This window comes from Ananas comosus, linkage group 11, assembly GCF_001540865.1.
Source record: "Ananas comosus cultivar F153 linkage group 11, ASM154086v1, whole genome shotgun sequence".
In the NCBI taxonomy this organism is placed as follows: domain Eukaryota; kingdom Viridiplantae; phylum Streptophyta; class Magnoliopsida; order Poales; family Bromeliaceae; genus Ananas; species Ananas comosus.
The window spans coordinates 3,182,952-3,192,919 of NC_033631.1; the positions used below are offsets into that span (position 1 = coordinate 3,182,952).

The following is a 9,968-nucleotide window of genomic DNA, read 5'->3' on the forward strand; positions in this document are numbered from 1 at the left end:
GGGACGAAAGGTAAAAAGAATAAAATCATCTTAAGCGACCTCCTTATTTTTATGCTGTTCATTATAGATGTTAAATTTTTTAGTTTTTCATAGATATAATTTTCATTCTACTAGAAGAGTAACCTGAGACTTTGGCTCTGTTTTACCATTTCACCCTTTTACTCCATTTGTTCTAACTATAAATAATCCATCTCTTTCAATTGCGGCTAACCCAAATTTTTTAGTTCATATCTTTTTTGGATCCAAATAGATTTTTTCGGAGAGCATTCATGCTATTTTAATTATAACTGATTTGGCAATTTGTATGCTATATACCAAGTATTACCAAACTTATTTAATTTCTATTACTTGATTTTGTTGCCATTTGTCTTCATGAAGTTGAAAGGATACTTCATTATTACTAGTCATAAACCCAATCTGAATTATATATAAAACGTCAAGTTGAGGGTGCTTTTTTTTTGCTTGCTGCTGAGGGTGCATTACTTTTTTTTTTTTGCTTGCTACTGATTCTAAAACTACCAGACTTCATTCATTTGATTTGTAAAAGATCTGGGGCAAGAAGATAAATGGAAATGATTTATTACCGTCTCCAATCCTTTTAATCAAATTGGTGGTAGCATGCAAACAAGATGTACTAATGAATTAATTGGTTTGTCGGCTATGGAGTTTTTAGATTGTGTAGATCACTACTAACAACCTAGAGTTAGATCCTTAGTTTAGGAGCAGGATTATTTATATTGTAATGTGCAGTGAGAGTTGTGATTTGTCTTATATTTTTTTTCTTTTTTTTGGGAGTATCCTTAATTGATTAAGTTATATTATTTAATTTAGTTACATTAACGTCATTTTTGGTTTTTAGGTTATTACAAAGGAACTTGTAGCCGAAGAAAATGGACAAAAGTTGGATTAATAAGCCGAGAAATAGCAAGGCTTATTTAGATGGCGTTGCTAACTTTATTAGATTTGCTACTGAAAAATCATCTATTAGAGGAAAGATTGTATGTCCATGTCGGAAATGCTGCAATTGTTCCTCACATACTCCAGAAGTTTGTGGAGGAACATTTGGTATGGAAGGGATTCTCATTAGGTTATACTGAATGGGTGTTTCATGGAGAACCTTTAACTTCTTCTTCTAGTGAAGCTGTTCAACATGCCCCTAGCATTATAGATTGCACAAATGTGCAACAAGATAATACAGGACAAGAAGATGTGAGAGGATTGCTCCAAGATGCTTTTGGATTTTCCAATGTAGTTTTAAATAGTGATCCAATAGGCGATGGGGATAATATTGAAAATCCAAGTGAAACAACTACACAACAACATTTGCCAAATGTTGATGCAACTTCATATGCAACTTTGATGCAAGATTGTGATCAAGAACTTTATCCGGGATATACAAATTTTTCAAAATTATCTTTTCTACTCCGTCTTTTTCATCTCAAATGTTTGAACGGGTGGTCCGGAAAATCATTCACTATGCTACTCCAATTACTAAAAGATGCTTTTCCGAGGGGCATTTCATTGCCATCATCTTCATATGAAGCTAAAAAGTTAATAAAGCAATTAGGACTCGGATACGAGAAAATTCATGCGTGTCCTAATGATTGCATGTGTAAACGAAGAAAACTATTGTATATGTGGAGCTTCAAGGTGGTTAAGAAATAAAGATGATGAGGATGATTCTTTACAAGAAGATGACAATATGACAAAGAAAAAAAAATCGGCAAAAGTATTACGCTACTTTCCTTTAATACCAAGATTAAAAAGAATTTATATGTCCTCAAAGATGGCTTCTTCCATGAGATGGCATGAAGAAGGTCGAACAAAGGACGGAATCTTAAGGCACCCAGCAGATGCTTTGGCATGGAAATCATTCGATTCTCGCCATCCGGATTTTGCGTCTGATCCTCGTAGTATTAGACTTGGATTATCTAGCGATGGATTCAATCCTTTTAGGACATTGAGCTCTACTTATAGCACATGGCCGGTTGTTTTGATCCCTCATAACTTGCCACCATGGTTGTGTATGAAGCAATCATCTTTAATATTATCAATGGTTATTCCTGGTGATAAGGGTCCAGGCAATGATATTGATGTCTTTTTACAGCCTCTAATTCATGAATTAAAAAAGTTATGGGAAGGCGTTGATGCATTTGATGCTTTTATGAAGCAAAACTTTAATATGCGAGGAGCTTTAATTTGGACTATTAATGATTTTCCTGCTTATGCTAACTTATCTGGTTGGAGTACAAAGGGCCGTTTTGCTTGTCCTTGTTGTGGCATTTCGACTGATTCGCGTTGGCTAAAACACAGAGGAAAATTTTTCTATATTGGCCACCGTAGATGGTTAGAACAAAATCATCCTTTTAGATTTCAAAAAGATGAGTTTGATGGTTTGATAGAGTTGCGAATTGCTCCAAATTCACCATCTGGAATTGATATTCTTCAGCAACTCGAAGGAATCAACAATAAGTTTGGAAAAAGCTCCAAGTCTAGTAAAAAGAGGGGACGAGAGCAAGTGGACAATGCAATGAATCAACACCAACACGAGGAAGTCCACAATACAGTTCAGGCAACAATTTTTGAGGATGTTGATGATTTTGTTATTGATTCTCATAATTATGGTGATGAGGGAACACGTGTAGAGGAACAACTATGGAAGAAAAAAAGCATTTTCTTTGAACTACCCTATTGGAAGGATAATCTTATTCGACATAATCTAGATGTAATGCATATCGAGAAAAATGTTAGTGATAATCTTATTGGTACTATGTTGAATATTTCTGGGAGAACTAAAGACAATTTGAAAGCACGTCTTGATTTAAAAGATATGGGCATAAGGCACGACCTTCATCCAGAGGTGATGCCTAATAATAAAACCCATATACCTCATGCATTCTATACTATGTCGATACAAGAAAAGGTCAGTTTTTTAAGTGTTTTGAAGAATCTCAAAGTTCCTGATGGTTATGCATCTAATATTTCAAGAGGTGTGAATTTAAAAGAACGAACACTTTCCAATCTAAAGTCGCACGATGGTCACATTCTGATGCAAGATATTATGCCAATAGCTTTGAGGGCAGCTATGCCGAGGCAAGTTGTAACAGTTGTTTCTGAGTTGTCATCATTTTTTAAATCATTATGCTCGAAGGTTCTCAACATTGAGGAACTTGATCAATTACAGTCTCGTATTGTATTGACGCTTTGTCACATGGAGAAAATCTTTCCTCCTAGTTTTTTCACTATTATGATTCACCTAATTATTCACTTAATAGATGAGGCAAAATTAGGTGGACCTGTACACTACAGATGGATGTACCCCATCGAGAGGTAGTAATTTTAATTGTATGTTAATTAGATATATTATTTTTCAAGCTTACATTGTAATGTACTTTTTTATTTTTTGGAAGGTACTTGGTGCGCTTAAAATCGTATGTACGCAATAGAGCTCAACCCGAGGGCTCAATTGCTGAAGGATATATTGCAGAAGAGTGTTTAACTTTTTGCTCAAGATATTTTGAAAGTGTGGAATCAATTTTTAATCGATAAATTATTTTGTATAGTTCAATTTGGCAGTTAGAAAATTTTTTTATGCAGGTTTACAAGCAATGGTAAGATCAAAAAGATTGAGAAGTTGTGTAATTACCACACTTCAAGACAATGAAGCTCAATCAAACGGTGATGATTTATCACCTTCCCTAGATCCTGCTTGTCCAGAAAATCAACCGACCTCAGAGCGAGAACCTTCTGAAGACAATCCTCAAGAGCAAGAACCAACAAATGTTGAAGATAATGATACATTGGAGATAATTGGTAATAATTACTCTTTTTAATTTAATTTCTTGCATGTTAAATCTTACTATTTATCTTTAAAATCCTTTATAACCCTTTTTATTTAGATGAACAAGGCAATTTAAAGAAGAAAAGAGGAGTCACACGTGCAAAAGATGTTTGGACTTTACCATCTGGACAAAGAATTAAAGTAGAATGGAACAAATTTGGACAACCTATAAAGAAAGGCGGGGGGATTTTAGGTGGTTGGTTAGGAACAGTTGCACGTCGTGGGAATATGTGTCCTATCCACTATATAAGTTGGAAGGTTATGCCCTTAGTGCCTTTTAAAGTGGATATCATCAAAATGACTCGGGTGAGCAATTTTTTTAATCATTTGATTTTAATTTGACAATTTTTAAGAGATTGATAACTACTAATCTGTCTACTTGTTCCTTTTTGTAGAATGCAATGTTTTATTTATATAAAGCAAATTTTATTTTTTCTTTTCTAATTTGAGTATTCATTGATATAATACATTTTTATATGATTTGGAGCGACTAATTTTTAGGTATATCATAATTTTTTAAGCTCTAAGTTCTTAATGTCGTATATTTTTTTTCCTTTCTTGTAGAGTAAGTTTATCTTCCTTGCGATAATAAGGTTGAAGCATGGGTGTTGAAATCAGTTAGTAGAAAATGGAAAGACTACAAACATGAGCTTAAGATAAAACATAAGAAGGCTAATAGAACACAAGCAGAGATTACTAGTGATGTTCCTCCAGAAATTGTGCCACAACAATGGATAGATCTTGTCAGCAATTGGTTTTCGGAGAGAAGTGAGGTAGTATATTATAAGTAGTTAATAATCAGTTTACTCATAGTTTTGTATTACAACTTTAAACTTACAAATTTTATTTCTATAGAATCTCTCACGGATTGGGAAAGCATCTCGTGCAAATCATACAACTCCTCACACAATTGGTTCCAAGAGTTTTGCAAGAAAGAGACAAGAATTTGTATGAAAATTTTTCTTTATTTTATAAATTTACTTGTATGTGATTTATATTTCTATATTCAAGTAGATTTAATTGAATTATAATTTTGTATTAAGCATGTTAATATGATTAATGGCAAGAGGAACAACATGAAAGAGAGCCTAGGCGTATTGAGTTTTTTGTAGTAACTCACAAAAATAAAGATGGCGAATATATTAATCAAGCATCAACAGATTTTGCGGTATTCAATATGCATTTTATTTTATCTTTCTTTGTTTGCATTAATAAAGTTATTTGGCAACTAATTGATATGTTTATATTTCTTACTTTGACGTAGGAGGACTTATTGGGAGATCTAGCTAAGAAAGCGAGCACATTTGAATTCTCAAATGCCACAAAACAAATTGAAGAGAGTGTTTTCAAAGATAAAAAGGGTGAAGATCGATATGGTCGTGTGAGGGGTTATGGGATTGGTCCTACACCGACACATATTTTTGGAATTCAAGCTCACCTAAGGAATGTAGAGAATGAGAATCATGATCCAATGAAAAAGGAAGTTCAAAGGTTGCAAGTTCAACTACAAGATATGCAAAATAAACACGAATCGGAAATGAATGAGATAAAATCTCTATTATATAGACTTGTCGGCCAATCTGTGAACTCAGGCGCTGAGACAAGTGATTCTGTCACGCCCCGGATGTCTTGTTCCCCGGGCACGCCGACAAATCCGCCGTATACAAGAAATTTTTCCTGTATACGAAGCGTCACTGGTACCTGTAGAAACAACAATACTACAAACAGTAGTATAGAGCAGAAGAAATAACTAAAGTAAACGAGCTTTTTATACATAGTCACAAATCCCAAGTACAAAACCACTCGCACTGGCGAGTTCAACTGCTATGTACAAAAGCTCCAAAAGAAAAAAATCACTACCTGCTGTAAGGGGAGGACGCCTCTAACTCGATCAGTCTGGTAGGGCTCTAGCTCGCGACGCCCTTGCCACGATCCTGCTCAGCAGAGGAAGCAGCAGCCTGTACCTGCGGCTCTGCAAAATAGCGGTAAAAGAACAGGGCGTGAGAACTACTGTAAACACAAGTAGTCCTCAGTGGGCACCGCCAAAAACAAACATCGGTCACCCACTAAGTCTACAGAAGGGAGCAAGGATAGAAGGAAAGCAGGAAGCATACTCTACCGCTATCATCCACTACACTATCATGCTCTACACTAACCAACTGTAGGAAATGTCAAATCTGACCCAATCCAATCGGGACTGTAAGCATACCCGTCCCCGGGACTGTGAATACACCCGTCCCTGCCCCGTTGCGACTATCGGGCTCTATCCACACTAACTGGTCCGTGGAGAGCAAGTCCAACTGGCATGAGCGACACCAACGCAAAAGCACAAGCCTGACTCCGGAGTGGCACTCGTGGGCGCTACCCAACCGAGTATGCAGCGTATCTCTGTCGAGCTCAATCAGGCTCCAACTAGCCAAGTCAAGTAATCGACTCTAAATGGTTTAACAACCAACAGGTAACGTGCCCTCGGCACAAACTGACGCCAAAAAAGGCGATACGGGTCCACCGTCAACTCTGACGGCACCCAACAGTCCGGAACAACCTGAACGACCCTGTAAAAATCCACTCGGCGAACCAGCACGAGTGTAAATACATTCTAAACTACCTGGAGTACTCGTCTCGAAGAAACTGCGACAGTACAATTTTCTAACGGCTCCTAGAGCTAAATCAGGTAGTTAAAACTGGTGACAGGTCCAAATCGCAGGTTTTCTCCTAATTCAATTTCCAAGTCCAACATGTATAATATATTTACTTGATAAAATATGCTCGAAAATTCAGATTTTACATTCTAACAATAATCCATGAATTTGAGCTAAACTATTGTAGAAATCACGATTTATACATGTCGACTAATAATACTTAGGAGTAAAACCGATGTAACCCACCTAAAGTGCTATCTCCTGGCAGCAAACGAAGCCTCGGCCTAGAAGGAACTCTGCTGGATCAATCGGGGATCTCCAAGTCCGGTCGCCAAGCCAACGCCAAGCTAAGACGACAAAAGTCCACAATTCAGTCCCCGTTCACAGCAGCTGAGAAAGGTTCAGTTTCGACCAAGCTAACCTTGTCCAAAAATTGCAAATGAGGGCTCTGTGGAATCCTCTCGCAGTCTAGAATCCAATGAACCAAGTTTCGTCGCGATCCGACGCTCCTACGCGGAGAACGAGCCGAAATACTAACAGTCGACGCAGGAAATCTGTGAAAATCAGCACATTGCTCGGTTTGAAGATGGTTGAGGTACTCGAGGTAATTGCGACCAAATTACCTACCTCAACAGCGATGAACAGCGGTGCGGCGACAGGAACGGCGAAGACGCACCCTCGCCCGGCCTCCTCGCAGCGCCCCGGCAACACGTGCGCTCGAACGGCTCGCGGCGCGACGTCGGCGACGAAGTCCTCAACCGTGCTCACGATCGGCCTAGAGAGAGAGAGAGGGAGAGGAGATGGTGAAAACTCTCTCTCTCTCAGCCCAATCCACAGATAAATAGAGAGAGGGAAAGAGGGTGACATGAACGAGGTGGAATTTTACTGATTTAGCCCTCCACCAACTCCCTTGTACCGGTACACGGATTGCTGTACCGGTACAAGGCCAAACCCGAGAGCATCTGAGTTCTGTCGCACGCTCTGTACCGGTACAAATGGACCCTTGTACCGGTACAGCAAGCGTCTTTCCATGATGGTTGTACCGGTACAGCACAACCTTGTACCGGTACAACAGAGTAAAAATCCTGCAATTTCGCAGATTTTCACACAGAATGCTGCCCTCGCGTCAAACGGAGTCCGTTTCGCGTCTATTTGACGCCAACGCAACTCGGGCTTGTCTCGACACTCTCCAGAGCTGTCGACAAGTCCCCACTGACAGAAACTGGGTCTCACAGATTCACCATCAAGTTAGAAGACTATAACTTTGTTTGAGCTTTATTTTTGTAAAACTTAAAAGTGGATAGAATTAAGTTTATCTTCCAATGAATTGTTACTGTTTTGACTTAGTAACAAAATATATTGGTATGAAGTTTCTATATTATGTGCTTTCATATATATGTTTGTGTGTATATATGTTTGTGTTATTGTTGTCATTGGTATTTTTTATTATTGATGTGCATGGTTAGTAGATTTTAATTCTTGGTTGAATAAATTAAACAATAAATATCTTTTCTGGTAAAAATTATAAAAAAAAATTAATTAATATACACTATGGAATTGCCGACGCACCAAAGCGTCACTATTTAGAAATACAAAAGTATCAAATTAACTATTTTGCCGACGCTTTAAAGCATCGCGAACAAAAACGCTTGCCGACGCTTTAAAACGTCGCTAACAAAAATCATTGCCGACGCTTTTGCGTGTCGGCAAACAAATATTTATGTCCATTTTATTCCGAAACAATGACCAATAGGCCGATGCTTTTATGCGTTGGACATACTTACCAACGCACGATAAAGCGTCGGCATGCACGCGTCGGCATGTTTACCGACGCTTTTACAAGCGTCGGCAATTTTCTCCCGTCACTGTGTTTACCGACCCACTTCCCGACGCTTTGTGAAGCATCGGCCGCAATATTGGCGACGCTCTGGTGCGTCGTTATATGACCTAAAAAGCGTCGGTAAAGACCGCTTTTTTTGTAGTGCCACGACCTGCATGTTGTCATCTCACATCCGCCACCATATTTGCTTTCCTAGAATGATATAATGGAAAATCTTTCTGATCTTTTATTAAAATATTCTTTAAAATAATTTGAAAGTTTAATTTTAGTTTTAGAAAAAATCCGAGGATTCGTAGTGGCGGATGCGCTTAACAATATTGGTCAAGCATTAACAGTCGTTATGGACGGAGATGTGGCGGTTTGATCTTGAGATCGTAGCCCCGGAGGTTCCGGCTATGCTCACGACTCTCATCGTGCAACCAACCTTATTGGGGAGAATTAAAGATCGGCAATCTTCGGATCCGAGTCTTCAAAAGGTGCAGCAAGAAGTCGAGAGCGGACGCACGAGCGATTTTAGTATGAGTTCCGACGGTGCGCTCCAGTATCGAAACCGTTGGTGCTTGTCGGACGACGAGAAAATTCGAAAGCTTATTTTGCAGGAAGCTCATCAATCCCCCTATAGTGTTCATCCAGGCGGCACCAAGATGTACAAAGATCTTAAAATGCACTATTGGTGGCCGGGGATGAAAAAGAATGTTGGACACCACGTGGCGCAATGCCTTGTGTGTCAACAAGTCAAGGCGGAGCGCCGATTTCCGACGAGGAAGCTTCAAAGTTTATCTATTCCCGTTTGGAAGTGGGAGGACATAGCTATGGACTTTGCAGTGGGATTACCCCGTTCCCAAAGTGGTCACAATGCGATTTGGGTGATAGTGGATCGCCTATCCAAGTCGGCACATTTTCTGCCGAACCATACTACGTGGTCGGGCGATAAATTGGCACAGATATATTTTGATGAGGTGGTAAGACTCCACAAAGTTCCGACGACTATTGTATCGGATCGGGATCCTCGGTTTACATCTTATTTTTGGAGGAGTTTTCAAGAGGCGTTTGGCACATGGCTCGAGTTTAGCACAGCATTTCATCCTCAGAGCGATGGTCAATCGGAGAGGACGATTCAAGTTCTTGAGGATATGCTATGGGCATGTGTAATGGACTATAAGGGCAGATGGCATGATCATTTGGCAATGGCCGAATTCGCCTACAATAATAGCTATCAAGCGAGTTTTGAAATGGCGCCATTTGAAAACTCTCTACGGGAGAAAATGTCGATCCCCTATACATTAGGGTGAAGTTGGCGAGCTAGCTGCTTTTGGCCCCCATGTGTTAAAAGAGGCGGAGGAAAATGTTCGCATTGCTCACAAGAGACTTTTGACAGCACAATCTCGGCAGCAAAGTTATGCCAATGTGCGCCAGCGAGATCTTGAGTTCGCCGTGGGAGACTGCGTCATCTTAAAGGTTTCACCTATGCGCAGTGTTAAGTGATTTGGAGTTCGGGGAAAGCTTAGTCCCTGATATATCGGACCATATGAAATCTTGGAGCGGGCGGGCGCCGTGGCATATAGACTTGCGTTGCCACCCAAATTGGATGGAGTTCACAATGTGTTTCATGTGTCCAACCTCCGCAAGTATGTTCATCACCCAG

The 9,968-nt window shown here is 39.3% G+C and overlaps 2 long non-coding RNA genes across 2 annotated transcripts; one reads left to right on the top strand and one right to left on the bottom strand.

The window, feature by feature from the left end:
- On the top strand, nt 3,977–4,784 carry LOC109717086. The gene is made up of 3 exons (XR_002218114.1): nt 3,977–4,147; nt 4,406–4,614; nt 4,697–4,784. It is a non-coding gene; the product is annotated as an uncharacterized LOC109717086 (long non-coding RNA).
- LOC109717576 lies at nt 5,589–7,454 on the bottom strand. The gene is made up of 4 exons (XR_002218212.1): nt 7,111–7,454; nt 6,905–7,037; nt 6,730–6,830; nt 5,589–5,813 (listed from the first exon to the last, which is right to left on the bottom strand). It is a non-coding gene; the product is annotated as an uncharacterized LOC109717576 (long non-coding RNA).